Here is a 17,615-nt window from a genome sequence, read left to right as displayed (position 1 = left end):
TAGGAGTTTGAGACCATCTGGCCAACATAGTGAACCCCGTCTCTACTAAAAATACAAAAAATTAGCTGAGTGTGTTGGTATGCCCCTCTAATCCCAGCTACTCGGGAGGCTGAGGCAGGAGAATTGTGTGAACCCAGGAGGCGGCAGTTGCAGTGAGCTGAAATTGCACCACGGCATTCCAGTCTGGGCGACAGTATGACAGTGTGAGAGTCTGTCTTGAGAAAAAAAAAAAGCCATCAAAAGTGAGAGTCATAAGATAACAAAAGTTTAATATGGCTGGGTGTGGTGGCTCACGCCTGTAATCCCAGCACTTTGAGAGGCTGAGATGAGTGGATCACAAGGTCAGGAGTTCAAGACCAGCCTGGCCAACATGGTGAAACCCCATCTCGACTAAAAATACAAAAATTAGCCAGCTGTGGTAGCGCACACCTGTAGTCTCAGCTACTTGGGAGGCTGAGGCAGGAGAATTGTGTGAACCCAGGAGGCGGCGGTTGCAGTGAGCAGAGATTGCACCACTGCACTCCAGCCTGAGCAACAGAGTGAGACTCCATCTTAAAAAAAAAAATGTTTAACATATGAGGATGTGGGCTGGCCTGGTCAGGGAGACCAAGCCACTTCCGTTTGTGCCATCCACTGATGAGAGCTTTTGTCCATGCGTGTCACCCGGGCAGGGTCGGCTTCTGTGGAGTCATGCCTGGGGTGCACTGTGTACACAGAAGGAATCTGAATGCAGGGCCCATCTCAATATTCATAAACGGTTGTCTCTTATCATTCCTAATTCACCAGCCAAAAAGCCTCCTTTCTAGGAATTCACATTTTCCATCTTCCAATCATTTGATTTAAATTTCAACACAACTGCAGCTTTATTTTTTTTTGTGACAGTCTTCCTCTGTCACCCAGGTTGGAGTGCAATGGCGAGCCTTCTGCTCACTGCAACCTCAGCCTCCTGGGTTCAAGCGATTCTCCTGTCTCAGCCTCCTGAGTAGCTAGGATTATAGGCACATGCCACCATGCCTGGCTAAGTTTTTTGTATTTTTAGTAGAGACGGGGTTTCACCATGTTGGCCAGGATGGTCTCAAACTCCTGACCTCATGATCCGCCTACCTCAGCCTCCAAAGTGCTGGGATTATAGGTGTGAGCCACCGCACCTGGCATATTTTTTTTCACACTCCTGTTTCATCTGTTACTAGAAGAGTTAATTTCATGGCACAATTGTAATGACACACACAGCCGGCATTAGCAGGTGGTAAAATTCCGTCTCTAAAAAAAATACGAAAATTAGCTAGGTGTGGTAGCATGCACCTGTAGTCCCAACTACTCAGGAGGCTGAGGCAGGAGAATCACGTGAACCCAGGAGGTAGAGGTTGCAGTGAGCCAAGATCATGCCACCGCATCCCAGCCTGAATAACATAGTGAGACCCTGTCCTGAAAAAAATAAATAAGTTACAATCCACAGCACACTGCTGTACCTAATTTAATTCTCACAATTCACTTAACACAACATGACTGATAATTTCACAAACTACCAAAATAAAAACCCTTATTGGTAAGTGCTTCTTAATTACTCACAAAGCTGAACAAAACTAGTACTATTAATCATAGAATTCATAGTTATGACTCTGCAAGCTTGCACTAGCCAAATGAAAAGCCTGAAGTCATCATAATTATTATTAGTCAAGCACTTAAAAGAAAAATATACATTAATGATGTTTTAATTCAATAAAACAACTTGAATATACCAGGAAAGCTGTGGCTTCTGCTAAAATTAGAATAGTTGCAGTTATGCAGAATTCAATTTTTTCATCTTCAGACAAAAAAAAAAAAAAAAACTCCAGCAATGTCTTCATTGTTGTTCTTAAAATAGGTGACATCAGTCTCCCAAGATTTTAAAGCATATGTTATATACTTTATGTATAATATTATGGAAATGTAATTAGAAATGCTTCTATTAGTTATGTTTGACTATATATCTTAAAATCTTGACATGACTTTTAACAATGTGTAAACTACCTTAAGTCAAACTGTAAAAAGAGATTTCTGAAGAATCACAATGCAGGGTAAATGCATGACTAAAGCAAAGGTTTTAATTAAGGGAGCAGAGTTTGGCCAGGTGTGGTGGCTCACACCTGTAATCCCAGCACTTTAGGAGGCTGAGGAGGGTGGATCACAAGGTCAGGAGTTTAAGACCAGCCTGGCCAAGATGGTGAAACCCCGTCTCTACTAAAAATACAGAAATTAGCCAGGTGTGGTAGCAGGCACCTATAACCCCAGCTACTTGGGAGACTGAGGCAGAGAACTGCTTGAACCCGGGAGGCGGAAGTTGCAGTACACCGAGATCGCACTGCTGCACTCCAGCCTGGGCAACAGAGTGAGACTCTGTCTCAAAAAAAAAAAAAAGATAACAGAGTTCAAGTTCTGCAACGCACTAGCTCAATAATCTTGGAATCTTGGACATGCAGTTAAAGCCCTCAAGGACTCAGTTTCTTCACCCTTAAAATGTAAGTTTAGAGAACAGGCAGTGATGAGGTGAGCATAGTGTCTGGCCTCTTCCTTGCCATTACATATTTTCTTTTCAGTGCACTTTCAAGCTGTTGAACAAAATTGTTACAAAAATTGAACCATTCCCTAAGCTTCAGAGATCTTCAAAATAAGGTCAGTTTTTGAAAACACCTCGGGTTCTAATTTGCAAAGCCATTCCTTCCATGTACATACTTAAACTTAAAATGATAACTGATAGTCTTAAATCTCTGTACTATTTCTTACCACTAAAGGAAGGAAGAAAAAGCACTCAATTCAAAACCACGTGTGAAAAAAGTTCAGGTATTTAAAAACAAATGAACAAAAAAACACTTCAACTTAAGTCCATACAAAAAGTATCTTCAGTCAGAATGTGACCAGGCTGAAGGAAAACAATGACCTCTTATACCACAGCAGGTATTTTCTGGGCATCCCTAAAGCTTAAACTCAACTATGTGCCTAACAATTTCCAACTCAGATGTATCACAAGGACTCAGTTTGAGATCTGATAAGTTAAGGAGCCAGATGGTCATATGGGTTCCTAATTTCCTTCAGAGGTACAAGTTCTCTGCTGAGCCAGAAAAACGTGTGTATGTGGGCATCCTGGACTGCAGATCAAATTCCATACGCTTTCCTAGCAGTTAAATGCAGCAGCATAATAACTGAGACTTAGAAAAGGAACCTGCAACTCAAAGTACCTGCATGTTCCACCTTTCTAGGCAGTCCCATATATTTTGCAAGATACACTTAACAGCAGAAGTAAGAAACTTCTTTTCATCAAAATAACATTTTAGCCTCTGGAGATTTTCTAAACAGACCACATGTTAAGATATGGAAATCCCTGGCAAAAACCCAAAGCACAGACTTGTCAACTAATCACAAGTATTCTAGAAAAGCTTTTAGTGACAGTCAAGTAAACACTGTGGTTAAAAGCTTAGGCTCTGGGATATGAATTAAGGATCTACCTGTCATTAGCCATAATCTCTTACATGTCACCATTTCCTCATTCATATAATGGTAATAACAATAAAACCTGCTTTATATGGTTACTTTGAGAATTAAATGAAAAAATGCACGTGAAGTGTTTAGTACTACATCTAACACATATAAAAGTTTCAATAAATATTATTCATTATTATTAATCTAGTCCCTCACTATAAAGCATATCTATACTACTTTCTCCTTTCAGTAAACATATGAGTCCCTACTGAGCCTTTATTATGTGTTAAGTACTATTTGTTCATTCCCATTGTGTGTGTGTGTGTGTGTGTGTGTCTGTCTCTGTCTCTCACCATGTCTCCCTTGTCTTTTTCACTCTAGAAACTGCATACCCCAGATTATAAAAGGAACTAGGCCAAACTACAAATTCACACAAATTGAAGCCAAACCAATCAATCAATCAGTGAAAAACAATTCCTTATGGAAGGGGACTCAAATATGATAATGCATATTTTATGATGCAAATAATGAACAAAATCCAACAGTCATCCCTTAACAATACTTTCTCCAAGACTTCTTAGATAAATCCAATAACGTAAGTCTCCCTTCAAACAGCTTTGATGTCAATACTGCTAGCCCATCAAGTATTCTTAGTGGTCAGGCATTTTTCAGAAGCATTTTATTTAAGGGAAAAAAAAAAACAATAAAAATACCTTTGGTACCACTGCTTAGTTTTACCCTCTTTCTCTTGCCCAGACCTGGACTACCATTCTGATCATCCTGAAGGAAAATAAAATTAGCATTATACACAGTCACATTCATAAATTTATACATTTTATAAATGTGTTTACAAATTATATTAAACACACAATATATGCATGCTTACATACTACTAATCAACATCTTTGTATTTGCTGTAAAATATATTTCAGCGCTGTTAATTTTAACTTAAAAATATAGTGAAATATCCCTCATATTAAAACACAAGAGCTCATAAATATAATCTCTGCTCCTAATGGAAGACTCTTAAACACCCCAAAATGCCAATACAAAAATTTTCCTAACCTTATAAATTAACATCAAATGCACAAAGAAGCTAAAGGGTGGAATGGGAGAGATTATTATAGGAAGGTAGGAGAGAAGAGGAGAAGACTAAAACAATGAATAGAGGAAAGGCTTTGAGGAGTCTAAGACAAAATGAGTTGAGGAAATCAAATTTTGAAAAATAAGCATAACATATTAGAAGTTGGAGTTGACACTTAAAAATAATAAAAACAAATTAAAATATGCTTAGAAAAAAATCCAAAAAGGAAATACAGACATTTCTGCTCAATGTAATATATACATTCTAGAGAAACCTTGCACTAAAAATAATGCTTAATATCAGGGTGGTGAGGGGGCAAGGGGTGGAAACTCACAACGTTTTCAAGTTTATAACCAGAGAAGTAACAACATCAATAATTGGTACCCAGGGAGATCATGTGCATGCCCAGGCAAACATCTTGTGGTGGTTTAAGGCTGTATCAGAGCATGTTAACACTGTATAACAGCGTAAGAAAGCCAGCCAGCTACAACAATACACAGGGAAGAGGAGCAAAGAAAGGAAACTGCCTCTTGTAAAACCAAGGTAAAAGTGGCATTGCACCTCTTGGGGAGGAAGCCCTAGGTGTAGGTGCTCATTTTGGATTTTCTTAGTATAGTGCTAAAAAGGCTCCTGCTGTCTTTGCAGGAGAGTTCAGTTTTTTCCTCTCCAGCTAAAGGTTATGATTCTACCTCACTATACCAGCTCTCCTAAACCAGAGAATGTTACATATGAATCAACAACTGCCACATTATACTGATGTATTTTCCCTATTTTCCAAACACATATGAGCCAACTAATATTTATAAACTGATGTGATAGTATTTAGCATATAGTCATTTGTGCAACAATGGTGCTGGTGGCAGGTTAGAACTGTAGTATAAAGATACTAAACTACAGTATTTAACATCTGTGTATTCCAAGATACTTTTATCAATTAGCAGCCATCCAATCTCTAAAGCAGAAAAGTAGCCTCAGTTTTATGCTATAGCTCTATTTACTGGTGCAGCTTCCTTAGCCTAAATCTAATAGTTTTAACTTCAGGTTTCGTTCAAGTTCAGCATCAATCCTCAGGGTCATTCTCCGGGGTTTTCCAGAGCTATCTCTTAGCTCAGTCATTCAGCATTTACTGGGCACTTCAATATGTCCTCTCTGTTAATCTCCTCCTTTGCCAGGCCTTTCTGGCCATCCACCTGGCAACAGAACTGACAGTCAAACTACAATCTCCTCCTCTTCTGCCACTCTCAGCTTGCCACTGGAGAAATTCACCAGAATTAAATATGAAGCCTTAAAAGACAGAAAACAGACTCAGGAATATAAGCATACAGGGCCCAGAGGGTTCAGAAATTTGAGATTTTAGCTAATAGCCATTTATGAAGCTGGCTCTTCAACACCTGAGAGAAAAGGCAAACTTGGAAAAACATGTTATGTTCCAGGTTAGGATTATTTCATAATTTCAAATATAAACTTCCTATGAAAAGAATATCCTTGATCAAGGATGTTCATGGCAATATGAAGTTTTATAAATGTCCTGGCTTTATACACTTTCAGTACAGGTAGAATCTGCAAAGCAAAGGAGGGGAAAGTCATGCCAAGAAGAGAATATAGCATAAGCAAAGGCAAAAGACAGAAGCCTGAAAACATGGACCACTGAGTTGGCCTTACATCATGGTAGATATCAAATACAGCTAGGAAGGGAGATTATCTGCATCTGAGCTGCTGGGAAAATGGGCACTCTTATATACCAATGGTGAGAATATACAGTAGTACAATTTCCCTGAATGGCAATATGGCAATCTTTAGAACGGAATTCCAGTTCTAGGAATTTAACACAAAGAATCAGACAAGTCAATTGGGACTATATGCATACCTATTCATCACAATGTTATTTATAATGGTAAAAAAAAAAAAAAAGTCTTTGGTTTTCAATAAAAGATGATTAGGTAAATAAATAATAGCACACCCATACCATATAAAGAAAAACAATGCTGGAGCTCTATATTCATTGTGACCACATGGATGCTCAAAAACTATTATTATAAATGAGAAAAGCATGCTATTTAAAATAGCATATGCAGTATGAAATCATTTAAGTATTGCTAATATTCACACATAAAATCTGTTAGTATATTGCTTTTTATAGATGTTCAAAATGGTCATTAAAAAATGATAAGTTATACAGGAGTATATTCAGCATGAAACCATTAAAACATATCATACATAAAATCTGTTAGAAAGTCAGATGTTTTAAAGTCATAACACAGATGAAAAATAAGAAAAAATTAAAAAAAATAAAGAATGTCAGATGTTTCCCATGAGTCACCACTAAGTGATAGAGATTTAGGTAATATTATCTTTTTCTTATTATTTATTTTCTATTTATTCAACAATAAATATGGATTGTAGTTTTAAGTTAATAAACATCTTTTTAAAATACAAGTCTGATTTCCAATACTACTTGCTCCAACAATAACTATATTATCAGTCATAAGTCCTGTATTTTTATTTTTAGAAAGTACCATACTGTTAACAAACAGGAATTACTCTTAAGAGTGGAGAATTCAGGCATTAAGGAAAATGAAAACAAACAGCTCTCATAACCACAATTTCCCATCCCTCCAAATTCATGACGTGGAGCTGAGGTTCATTTGTCCCTGAGGAAGCAGTATAGGACCCTAAGAGAAGATGACGGTCCAACTGACAAGAGGAAATAAATCAAATACAATCCCAACCCAGACAGCATTTACACAGCCCTCAGGAATACTTTTCAGGCCTTAAATAGTCCCTGAGCAGGGAAGTAGGCACCACTGCTGCATGTGTTTCAGGCACAAAATATGGACATAGGTCCAAATCATTTTGGAAAAGAAACAAGAAGACATGAGACAACAAAATCCAAGAAAAAGAGATTCAAACTGCCAATCTACAAAATCTACAGATGGTTTCTCAACCCAAATTAACCTTTCTTTTTTTTGATGGATTTTCTAGAAAGATGAAAACAATGTGAGCTTCATAAAAAGAAGTCAGGTAAATTCACAGTTGGTTACAACAACATGCAAAGAATATTAATACAGAACACACAGGGCCAGAAGGAATATTTAATATGTCACCTTATAAAAATAAAATCCAAAGATCGTAAAAGACTAGAATGGTAAGATGAAACTTAAAAATTTATGTAAGCCCCTATAATCAGACTGTTTGCTTTAAGTCAACTTCACAAGTACAACACTAGAAGGGAACTCTGACTTGTCAGCTGTAAGGTGGGGCCCAGAGGAAAATGCTGGGCATTTATTTTACCTCTGTGGCTCCTGCCAACAATTTAGGTAGCTGCTAAAAAAAATAACAAAAAGCTTTGGGCTTTAACGAAGACACAGCATGCTTATCAAAAGATGTCCCATCACTGTGCACTGAATCAGAACATAGATTTTAAAAGGGAATGAGTTTACCAGACAGAGGAAAAGAAAGAACTATGCACAACAGAGAATACTGATATCTAAAGGTAAATATTTAAAACAGTGTCATATGGAAATAAAAATCTTTCTAGAGGGCAAAACAAGAAATATGTGAATGTGAACGTTACAATATTTAACACAAGATTGAGAAGAATTTAAAAATTAGAGCTATCAAAGGAATAAGTTGCCTCATAAACTAGGTAAGCTCCCTATGATTAGAAGTATTTATGGAGAGGCTTACCAACTGTCAGGAATGTTGTAAAATCAATTCCTACACTGGAAAAGAAATACATGAAATATTTCTAAAACCTTGCCCACCAACAGTTTATGTGATTCCCCACCCCACCCTCACTATTAATGTATTTTATGATACCAAATTAAAAAACCTTATGCCTCCAAAAGTAAAATTAACTTTTTTTCTTTTACCTATTCATTTATGAAAAGTATCTCTAATTTTTTATTTCAATTGTCCTACTTTTGCGATTATTTTTGGAAATAATAATCCAAATGATTCACTTGGATTGGGTCTTGAATAAAAAAAAGAATATTCAAAGCATATCTACACAGTAACTTATTTCATTTTGAAAAGTGATTACTTCTCAATTATGTAAGAGTATACAGAAAAAATGACAAAAGTAAACAAGCAAAATTTACAAACAGTGATAATCCTTGGATGGTAGGGTTGAATGTAAATGTTTTCTTTTTGTTTTGTCTGTCTGTTTTGAGACAGACTATCCTTCTGTCACCCAGAACGCAGTGGCCCAATGTCAGCTCACTGCAATCTCTGCCTCCCGGGTTCAAGTGATTCTCCCACCTCAGCCTCTTGAATAGCTGGGATTACAGGCACCTGCCATCATGCCCAGCTAATTTTTGTATTTTCAGTAGAGAGAGGGTTTCACCATGTTGGCCAGACTGGTCTTGAACTCCCAACCTCAGGTGATCCCCCTGCCTCAGCCTCCCAAAGTGCTGGGATTACAGGTGTGAGCCACTGCGCCCAGTTTATGTTTTCTTTTTTATACCTTTTTCTATTTTTCAATTTTCCCACAATGAACATTCATATTTTCATAGCTTCATAGGAGAAAAGTGTCTTAAATGATTTAATTTTATATTAACAGCTAGGTACTTCAAAGTCACAGAGATTAAAGATCTGGCCACTGTATACAGATAAATGGGCACTGCTTATGATTACAGCCACAGTGAATATAATCTTTCCTTGAAAAGTTTTTTATCTAAAAGATACTATTCCCTGAGAAACACTCTAACTAGACCCATTTACTTGTAGTATTAGAGATAATTTTAGTTTGAATTGAATTATCTGATGGTTATAAATTTAAACAAAAAAAGAATAAACATGAACTTAAATTTTAAAATATTTCATAAAGTTTGTTCTTAATTTTCGGGGGGTTCCATACAACACAAACAATGTTTTCCACTCTTACTTCATATGAGCTACACAAAAAAAAGAGTAAGAAGAAGCAGTATGAAGAATGTCAAGTGTATAAACAGCACTGCTGAGTACATAATGTTCTGTTACTCTAGGGACAGTAGGGACAAATATCGATACAACTTGCATGAATAAAATTAAAAAGACACAATACATATATCATTCAAATAAAACTTTCTGCAAATAAAACTCTTGCTGTTGTTACAGTTTCAAATCTGTTTCATTTTTTTGTTTGTTTTGAGACTGAGTTTCGCTCTTTTTGCCCAGGCTGGAGTGCAATGGCATGATCTTGGCTCACTGGAACCTCAGCCTCCCAGGTTCAAGCAATTTTCCTGTCTCAGCCTACTGAGTAGCTGGGATTACAGGCATGCGCCACCATACCCAGCTACTTTTGTATTTTTAGTAGAGACAGGGTTTTTCCATGTTGGTCAGGCTGGTCTTAAACTCCCAACCTCAGGTGATCCACCTGCCTCGGTCTCCCAAAGTGCTGGGATTACAGGCATGAGCCACCGCACCTGGTCCATTTTTTAAAAGGAAGTGGTTAAATCAGATTACATCTAGAGTCTCTTCCAATTTTAACTTCTAACTTCAAACATTTTTTAACTGTTACAATTCCTACTCTATAGTAGTAATTAAAATGTTATTGTCCACTTATTCTCATCCTATCTTCCTTTACATATAATATCTTACCTTATAAGAATATAATTATGTAAAGGGTTTGCTTAATAATCCCATGGGCCTATAAGGTAATGATGTAGAAGCTCTAATCCTGAAACCATATCTAGCTCTTCACTAAATTTCAAATATAAATACTAAAACAAGTATGTCATTTGTGCCTACAGTTGTGAATAAAATGCAATACAACATTAAAATCCTTAATGAAATATTTAAATGGCATAAAATATTTATTTGTTCAAGAACATCTGTATCTGAGTACTCTTACTATATCATCCTCTTTCCATCTATCCTATCCCTTCATCTATTTCCACCTTAGCCTAGTCTATATTCTTAAATTTTGACAATTTTAATATATGTTAAAAAATACTTTGAGAAGAACAAAAGTAAAAGCAAACTTTAATAATCACATTTATTTTTAAAAGAGTTGATGGAAATTCTTATATTTCTCTCCAAATAAATCACACAAACTTGCTTATGATGCCTAGCCCCAATGTTATTTTTATTCCATGTAGGCCATTAGACCTAATAAAATAATGTTTTCCATTAATAAATAAAAGACAAACCAGATTAAAACAGGATATACAACCCCAACAAGAGACTAACAGAAGAGTCACAGTAGTTTTATGGCCTCGTTATTACTTAAATTCAAACATATATTTTGTTCTTTAACCTACAATGAATAGAAGTAAAATTTTAGTATATTTTCTTTTGCTTCACAAAGATAAAAGTCAACTCTCTAAAATATCTTAGAGGCCAGGCATGGTGTCTCACAACTGTAATCTCAGCACTTTGGGAGGCCAAAGTGGGTGAATCGCCTGAGATCAGGAGTTCAAGAACAGCCTTGCCAACATGGCAGAACCCCAACGCTACTAAAAATACAAAAATTAGCTGGGCATGGTGGTGTGCACCTGTAATCTCAGCTACTTGGGAGGCTGAGACAAGAGAATCGCTTGAACCCAGGAGGCGGGGATTCAGTGAGCTAAGATCACCCCACTGCACTCCAGCCTGGGCAACAGAGTAAGACTGTCTCAAAATAAATAAAGACAATAAAATAAAATATCTTACAATCTAAATATCAGCTTTTAGTCTCTTGATGTACAATAGTAACTATTATACTTAAGGAAAGCTTTGATTTTCATTAAAACTCTGTTACAGCCATTACTGGCTAAAGAGGCATTATATTATCAGTTGTAGTTTTTCTCAAAAGGTAGTACCACTAAAATAGAAAGTTTATAATAAATTATTGGTACATTATTCAGCTATTATCACTACCCACTATTATTAGATATCAACTGAATCCAGGGAAAAGAATGGCTAATGTCATATCCTGGTTGTGGAAGTTTTAAAACATGTTTACAAATTCTTTGACATTCTTCCCATCAAGAGGTGGGATCTATATTACCTCCCACTGAATCTGGGCATATTTTAGCAACTCATTTACAACTAAAAAGGATGAAGTGAAGTGACACTATGTAACTTCCAAGGCTAGCTCAGAAAAGGCTCTACAGCTTCTACTCTTGGGCTGTTGGCCTGGGAGAAGTGAGTCACTATGTAAGATGTCCAACTTGAGACCACCATGCTGGAGAAACCACATGCGGTCATACTGATCAACAGCCAGCTAAGTTCCCAGTGGACAGCCAGCAGCGACTATCAGACCTGTGAGTGAGCCATCTTAGATCTCCATCTCAGTTTGAAGCCCTCTGATGACAGCTGCAGCCAACAACGAACTGCAACCATATTAACCCAAAGTGAGAACTGTCTGGATGCCTTTCCCACGTTCCTAAGTCATAAAATTGTGGGCAAAATGAAACGGTAATTTTAAGACATAAAGCATTGGGCAAATTTGCTGCATAGCAACAGTAATGACAATCATGGTTTATCCACTTTACAGAAAGAACACTTAGACTAGCAGACAGAACAACTAGTAAGCAGTTTCAACTCCACCACTAACTAAAGGTCATTTACCAGCCTTAGTGAATCAGTCAATTCTCTGGAATTCAGATTTTTCATTCATAAATAAGAAAGACAAAGTGAATTATATGGTCCCTTTTAGCGCAAGTATTCATAATTTTTATAACCCTTGAATTGCCTGGCACTAACTTTCATTTCATTTTTGTTGTATCACATGACTTTTCTATTTCTTTTTTTTTTTTTTTTGAGATGGAGTCTCGCTCTGTAGCCCAGGCTCGAGTACAGTGGCACGATCTTGCTCACTGCAACCTCCACCTCCCAGGTCCCAGTTCAAGCAACTCTTCTACCTCAGTTTCCCAAGTAGCTGGGATTACAGGCACAAGCCACCATGCCCGGCTAATTTTTGTATATTTTTTTTAGTAGAGATGGGGTTTTACCATGTTGGCCAGTCTGGTCTTGAACTCCTGACCTCATGATCCGCCTGCCTCGGCCTCCCAAAGTGCTGGGATTACAGGCGTGAGCCACTGTGCCCTAATTTTTGTATTTTCAGTAGAGACGGGGTTTCACCATGTTAGCCAGGCTGGTCTGAAGCTCCTGACCTCCTGATCCGCCTGCCTCAGCCTCCCAAAGTGCTGGATTACAGGCGTGAGCCAACACTCCCAGCCTAAATTATTTTAATAAAGTGCTCTGAACAATGACCAAACCATTTCATTATGTTATAGTTGTCTAAAGTTTCTACTGGCTACAGATATAAGACTCCTGCCCAGGTGGCTTTTGCTAAAGAAGTACCCATTCATTCACCCATTCATATTCAACTCCTAATCTTCTGAGAACTCACCTTTTGATAGGCCATTCCACCTCCCTACAAAATGCCCTTAAAGCAGAATAAACAGTTTAAAACTACAAGTGTATTATCAATTACTTCCTTCTATGGCATACGAAGAATTGGCATTCTTACTCCCACCATTCCCCTCCCCATCTTCAAAATGGAATTATTACAGTTTAGTTAAAATAATAAATAATGTTTACATAGTTTTGAAAGTCTATTTTAAATATCAGCAAGCTTTTCCCATTTGTCATTATAGCAATCCGATGCTCAGAAGTTACTAGCAAAACAAAAGCAAAATTTGTAAGCTAATCATTTACATAAGCTTTTTTAATGACTCTATTTTATTTCTTTAACACACATAATAGTGTTTACAATATGCCGGGCACCAGGGCTCTAAGTGCTTACATACATCAACTCATTCAATCCTCAGAATATTCTCATGAAATAAACACTATTATTTCCATTTCACAGATAAGGAAATTTAGATATGAAGAAGTTAAGACACTCGCCCAAGGTCACACTACTAATAGGTAAAGGAGCCAGAATTCAAACATAGGCAGTCTAATTCCGGAGTCAAACTCCTAAACAGCATAATAAACTGCCTCTCCAAACTGATGAAAATTCTTGAAAATTGTCCAAAATGAGACTTCACAAAATGTAACATTTTGTGAAAGCCTTTTTGGAGGGGAAGAACTACTATAAAATTTAGATTTTAAGGTGTTAAATCAATTACAAGACTTCCATAACAGAAAAAGTATATTTGGCTTAGTTCACATTATATTATCAACTCAAAATAAATTTCCAAAAGAAAAAAGACATATATGTTTAAATGTAATTTTATTTTTTAGATTTTAATAATTAAATGTATTAGAAATATAAAATTTAAATTTTATAAGCAACAAGATTATAAGCAAATATAACAGCAATTTTTCTCTTATAAATTATGCACTAATAAAATATAGAAATATAAGATTTATTATTCATAAACAATACAAAAATTGAAATATCAAATTAGTGGTCTTTTTCCCAGTACATAGCTTAAAAAAAAAAAAAATCTTTGACATGTAAACTGTGACTTTATTATGAGATTAGAAAAACAGTTACATTTCATAGTATTTTAATAAATTATTCTTAATTTAGCAGAATTTTCAAAAATATAGACCTTGTTCTGTCACTAAGTAATCGTGTGATCTAGGCTTCCCAGAAGCCATTCTGGGTTTCAGTGTCCTTGTCTACACAATGAAGAACTTAAACTACATAATACCTACAAACATATTGCTTTACTTTCAAATCATTCTGAGAAATACAAATATCAAAAAGCTAAATTTTGTTGCCTTAGGACACCTCATTCTAATGCTTATCTTTTTGGCGAAGTCCCACACTTATCCTTTTTTTTTTTTTTTTAGATGAAGTCTTGCTGTGTTGCCAAGGCTGCAGTGCAGTGCACAATCTCAGCTCACTGCAACCTCCACCTCTAGGGTTCAAGTGATTCTCCTGCCTCAGCCTCCCAAGTAGCTGGGCTTACAGGTGCCTGCCACCATGCCCAGCTAATTTTTGTATTTTAGTAAAGACAGGGTTTCACCATGTTGGCCAGGCTAGTCTCAAACTTCCAGTCTCAGGTGGTCCGCCTACCTTGGCCTCCCAAATTGCTGGGCTTACAGGCATGAGCCACTGGGCCCAGCCTCCAACATTTATCTTAAGTAAGTTTGGACCTAATAGGTTGATACTTCAACAGGAAATCTCCAGTGAAAACTCAAATTTAATACAGTAATTACAAATGGTGTTTCAGAAGGATCTCTTTCTTTTTAAACCACAGTTTACTAAAATACTGAGGTAGTAAAGTTATGGGCTACTCTTGAATAACAACTGTACATTTTTCATGAGCTAGAAACAAAATAAGCTAATCAAATTCCATTTAAGAAAAATGCATCTCTTCTTTGGCCAATCTCTTCTTTTTTGGCTCTGAATTTTTACTACAATTACTACTTTTCTTACAAAGAATAATACTGTTTTAGCTCAAAATAAATTTTTCCAATAATGAGTAAAGTTTGAGAGGTTTTTTTTGGTTTAAATATAGAAAAGTTACTACTGTTCAAATTTAATATTTAGACAAACCTTGAACTGCCAGAGAACTAGTACCAGCAGATGGCTCCTGCACACCATATACAAGCTTATCCTCAGGATAAGTAAGTCCAGAGCTCTTCAAAGCTATAAGGTACTTTTCATGACTTTTCTTTGCACAAGCATTTTCCCCAAGACCTAATTAAAACAACCTTAAAATCAGAAAAAAATATTCCATTCAAAATCTCAGTATGGTCTTTTCATTAACTAATATCTATAAATAGGTAAATATTCTAATGGAGGGGGAACCCTAGAATGAATAATGTAAGATAGCTTCAGGTAACATTTTGGTGCTTATGTTTATCACCAGAATATACAGCATGTTTATACCAAATAATGAAATCTACAAAGTAGGTGAGCATCTAAAATATCCAAGGGAATGTGGGACACAAAGATTAATAAGACATGATCTTAGCTTTCAAGGAACCTGAAAATTACACAAAAGACAGGCAGAGTGTTAATATGGTAGATGATAATTATGTAGTAGAATTCACCATTTGGCTTGACAGTCTGTGCTCTCATGATACCAACCATGCAGTTATACGAAGCAGAGTGCTTGGGAAAGGCTTATGAATGTATTATACAATATACCATTCAACAATTCTAAGTTTTATAACATAAACTGTGTATTATTAGAAAATCTTAGGCCATACAACCCAAAAACCTAGAATATCAAAAGTGAAAATATAGACATGATAGTTGTTACTGTTTAAAGAAAGGGGATCACTTCTCAGCCTTCTGGCTAAGATCGAGTGCTTAAAGAGAGGTAGAGCATAATTAATTATGTCACATCAAAAGTTAGGAGACCTGGGTTCTAGTACCAACTCCAACATAAATTAATTGTGAGGTTTAAATATGTCATTTCATTTTTCTAGGGCTCAGTTTCCTCATCCATAAAACAAGAAGTTCTCTTAATAACTTCCAGCTTTAGCATTCTATGAAAAATCTACAATTTATCTTTTTTAAGTTCTGAAATACTCAATTTCTTATCATTATAATAATATATGTGAACTATAAACTTCTTTTAACATTTTACTTACCAGAAGTCAGATCTTTGTAATTTTGCTGGTTTGTCAAAACCTGAGTAAGAACAGACCGCATGGCTCCTCCCATTTTAGTTAGGTCTTCTAAAAGGGAAATTTGAAGTTCCAAAAGCTGAAGGACTTTGTTAAGGTCCTTTTCTGATGGTCCATCAGCTGCTAAAAGGAAAAAATCAAATAAGGATGATTTTCTTTAAAATATCTTACTAAAAATAACAGTATTTATTCTTTCAAAATTACAGTGGCTTATAGTACTTTATAATCAAAAAAGTCAATACAAGAACTCTGTTTAGAAAATTGGTATCTACCCAGCACCTACCCAAGCAAGGGTAGACTTGCTCAGGAATTCAGTCCTTTGGAAAAAAGATGGAAAAACAGAAATGACCTCCTAAGGTATGAAGTACATAATTTGTATAAGAAGCATTTGAATACAAAAAATTAGCCAGATGTGGTGGTGTGCACCTGTAGTCCCAACTACTCAGGAGTCTGAGGCGGGGGAATGGCTTAAGCCTAGAGGCGAAGGTTGCAGTGAACCGAGATTATGCCACTGTACTCCAGCCTGGGTGACAGAGTGATACCCTGTCTCAAAACAAAATGAACAAACAAACAAAAAGTAGCATTTGATCTGTGGGCCCTATACTTCCACATATATAAATGTTACCATAAGATCATTTCAGAAAAAGATAATATTTAAGAAAAAGTTTAGATCACATCCTAGAATAAAACAAGACAGAATTCAAATATATTAAGAGTAGTATAAGAATATTAGGACAAAATTATGTCAAATTTTAACCTGTATAACAAATAACCCACTGAGCGCAGTGGATAATCCCAGCACTTTGGGAGGCCAAGGCAGGTGGATCACAAGGTCAGGAGTTCAAGACCATCCTGGCCAAGATGGTGAAACCCCATCTCTATTAAAAATAGAAAAATTACCCAGGCATGGTGGTGCATGCCTGTAGTCCCAGCTACTTGGGAGGCTGAGGCAGGAGAATCACTTGAACCTGGGAGGCAGAGGTTGCAATGAGCAAAGAACACCCCACTGCACTCCAGCCTAGTGACTCCAGAGTGAGACTCCATCTCAAAAAATAAATAAAAATAAAAATAAATAACCCATCCCCTATAATAATCCAAAAATACAGATTCATGTTAGCTGAAGGGCAAAGCAACTAAAAGATAACTTTTCATAAACATGAATATTATTATTAAAAACTAAAAACTTAAAATAAAAACAGGCAAATAGAGCTGGAGAGAAAGAAAAGCAGCTTAGACAACAACTAAAAAAGAGTATTAAAGATGAAAAGAATAGAGATGTTTTACAGAAGCCAAGGTCTAAAAGGAAGGAAATGAATAAAGAGATATATAGCTTAACCATAATTGCTTTTAAAACAAAAACAAATGAACAAAACCACACCTATAAAAGAGGTGATGGAGAACCTGTGTGTCCAAGAAAGCAGATGTCCATTTCATTCAACATTTATTCAGAATCTCAAACCCTACTTTCTCAGTGTAAAGCTAATGCTATTTATTATTCAACTTTATATTCTCCTCAGTGACTTACATAGTAACATAGTAGATGTTTAATTAATGTTTGCTCTTGGTTTTT

The 17,615-nt window shown here is 36.2% G+C and overlaps 1 protein-coding gene across 1 annotated transcript in view; it reads left to right on the top strand.

Annotated features, from left to right (window-relative positions):
- The window catches only part of LOC110569121 (obscurin-like), a 136,403-nt gene that overhangs the window by 13,938 nt on the left and 104,850 nt on the right, over positions 1-17,615 (top strand).

The sequence above is a fragment of the Aotus nancymaae genome, unplaced genomic scaffold, assembly GCF_030222135.1.
Source record: "Aotus nancymaae isolate 86718 unplaced genomic scaffold, 86718_ANA_hifiasm-v0.15.2.pri h1tg000008l, whole genome shotgun sequence".
Classification (NCBI taxonomy): Eukaryota; Metazoa; Chordata; class Mammalia; order Primates; family Aotidae; genus Aotus; species Aotus nancymaae.
Note: the sequence above shows the minus strand (reverse complement) of the source record. Positions and strands in the feature narration are given on the sequence as shown.